Raw genomic sequence first — 2967 nt, forward strand, 5'->3', positions numbered from 1 at the left:
GACTGAATAATTTCCATTGCCCTATCTTCAAGTTAACTGGTTCTTTCTTCTGCCTTCTGAAATTTGCCTTTGAAGTCCTCTAGTGAATTTTTTAATTTCAGTGATTATATTTTTCCACTCCACAATTTCTTTTGGTTTCTTTTTCAGCTTTCTGTCTCTTGATTGACATTCCCATTTCATTCACACATTGTTTTCTTGACTTTCTCGTATCTTCCTTTAGTTCTTTGAGCATCTTTAAGATAGCTATTTTAAAGTAGTTGTCTAGTAGTCTGCCTATTGCTCTTTTTCAGGGACAGTTTTCATTGACTTATTTTTTCCCCTTTGAATAGGTCACACTTTACTCTCTTTTTGTATACTTTGTCAGTTTTGTTGTTGAAATCCAGACATTTGAATCTAGTAATGTGGTAATTCTGGAAATCCAATTCCCCCCCTTTCTGAGGATTCGTTATTTTTGCTATTTTTTTCTTTCTTAATTGTTGTATTCTGTCTCTGTGCCAAGGATCAGCCTGAGGTGTAAACTTAAGATCTTCCCAAGCCTTTTGTGAGCCTGCACCTTTCCCTGGGCATGTACAGTCACTTTCTAATCTCTCTCATATACATAGTTGCTTGTGAATCTTTCTTTTTTTTTCCATAGAGATGGGGGTCTCACTATGTTGCCCAGGTTGGTCTTGAGCTTCTGGAATCAAGTGATCCTCCTGCCATGGCCTCACAAAATGCTGAGATTGCATGTGTTAGCTACTGCACCTGGCCTGAATATCTTAGTCTTTAGTGGCTGGCTCTAAAAAGAGGAAAAAGAGAAAAATGAAGGGAGAAGAAATGGGTGCCAGCACTTCAAATCTCCTGGAAGTCATTTTAGCTAGGGGGGAGGCTCTTGCAACAATGTGGGAAGGTGCAACAACAGTGGCGTCCCACCTCTTTGTGTTTCTATGATCAGAAATAGCAATCAGCAATCTGAGCACAGATCCTCAGTATTTGGAGGGCTGAGTTCTTATGCGTATCCCGGGCACTGCAAGCTATGTACAGGTTGTTCCAGGGAAAATGCACAGATGACTGCCACAAGGCTGAGAGTGGGTAGCTACTACTGTGCTAAGAGCTGAAATTAACCACAGTTTACCACCCATGCCTTCCGCTGGAAGTTAAAAGCCTTCAATAAACTCTACAGTTCCAAAATAGTTACATCACACAGAGTTTGCTAGTGCAATTATTGTCTTTTTGGGGAAACGTATTTATGGTGCTTTCTACTCTGTCATCTTCCCAGAATCCTCTTGTTTAATCTCTTCTTTTTCAAATTTTATTTTTTGGATTAACATACAGTAAAATGGATTTTATTTATTGATTTATTTTTTTACGGGGGACATGTATTTCTATGATTTTTAACACGTTTTAATTCATGTGACCACCACCAATATCTGGACAAAAAACATTTACATTAGCCAAAAGACTCACTCATGAAATCTCTTTGTAGCCACTCTGTGCCGCTACCTCTAACCCCTGGCACCCACTGATCTATTCTCTATCACTATCATTTTGTCTTTTAGAGGATGTCATATAAAATGGAATCATATAGATTGTTACCTTTTAAGACTGGATTCTTTTACTCAGCCTTTTAGAGTCATATAGTTGTTTATTTTATCAATAGTGCATTCCTTTTTATTGCTGAATAATATTCCATTGCATGGCTGTAACACTGTTTTTTTAATCCCTTTTAAAGGGCATTTGGGTTGTTTGCAGTTTTTTGTGATTATGAATAGAGCTGTTCTAAACATTTGTGTACAGGTTTTGTGTGATTTACACATAAGTACAGCTGCTTTTTGACTTATGATGGAGTTGCATCCTAATGAACCCATCATAAGTAAAAAGTATCATAAATTGAAAATGCCTTTAATGTTAGGAACACAATTGTCCCTGATTTATGTTTCAACTTGCAAACTTTTGACTTTATGATGGCGCAAAAGTGATACACATTCAATATAAACCATAATCCCATTATAAGTTTTAAGGAGCTCCTCAACTTATGATAGAGTCACATCCTAACAAGCCTGTAATATAGTCAGAAAATTGTAAGTTGAATTATGGTAACTTGGGGACTGTATTTCATTTTTTTTTTAGAGTATATAGAAATGGTAGTTTTTAAATTTCAGCTTACAAATGTTTATTGCTAATATGTAGAAACATGATTGACTTTCTATTTCATCAATGTATTCTTAACCTCTCCCAAAATCGCTCATTTTTTAAGGAGTTCTGAATTGTTTTGTTTTGTTTTTTATTCTTTCAGGTTTTTTATGTAAACCACAATGTCATCTGCAAATAGGAACAGTTTTAATTTTTCCTCTTTAATCTTTATCTCTTTTGATTTCTTGCCTTATTGAACTGGCTAAGATTTCCACTATGATGCTGAATAGTAGTGAGAGTAGACATCCTTGCTTTGTTCTCAATCTTATGAGAAGCATTCAGTCTTTCACCATGAAGCATATTATCTAGTGCTTGCTTCGGCAGCATGTATACTAAGTTTAGAACAATATGGAGAAGATTAGCATGGCTACTGTGCAAGGATGACACACAAATTTGTGAAATATTCCATATTTTTACACTATAAAGCAACCACATAAACAAGTCTGCAAAATAACCAGCTAACATCATGATGACAGGATAAAATCCACACATATAAATACTAACCTTAAATTTAAATGGGCTAAATGCCCAAATTAAAAGACACAGAGTGGCAAGCTAAAAAAAGAACCAAGACCCACTGGTATGCTGTCTTTAAAAGACCCATCTCACATGCAATGGCACACATAGGCTCAAAATGAAGGTATGGAGGGAAATCTACAAAAGAAATGAAAAACAGAAAAAAGCAGAGGTTCAATTCTTATTTTTGAAAAAAACTGACTTCAAACCAACAAAGATAAAAACAGACAGAGAAGGGCATTATATAATGATAAAGGGTTCAATTCAACAAGAAGATTT

General features: G+C 35.6%; 1 non-coding gene across 1 annotated transcript; it reads left to right on the plus strand.

The window, feature by feature from the left end:
- Positions 1-2480: 2480 nt before the first annotated feature.
- LOC119622045 (U6 spliceosomal RNA) lies at positions 2481-2587 on the plus strand. The gene has a single exon (XR_005238641.1). It is a non-coding gene; the product is annotated as a U6 spliceosomal RNA (small nuclear RNA).
- Positions 2588-2967: the final 380 nt, after the last annotated feature.

This window comes from Chlorocebus sabaeus, chromosome X (assembly GCF_047675955.1).
Source record: "Chlorocebus sabaeus isolate Y175 chromosome X, mChlSab1.0.hap1, whole genome shotgun sequence".
NCBI lineage: Eukaryota > Metazoa > Chordata > Mammalia > Primates > Cercopithecidae > Chlorocebus > Chlorocebus sabaeus.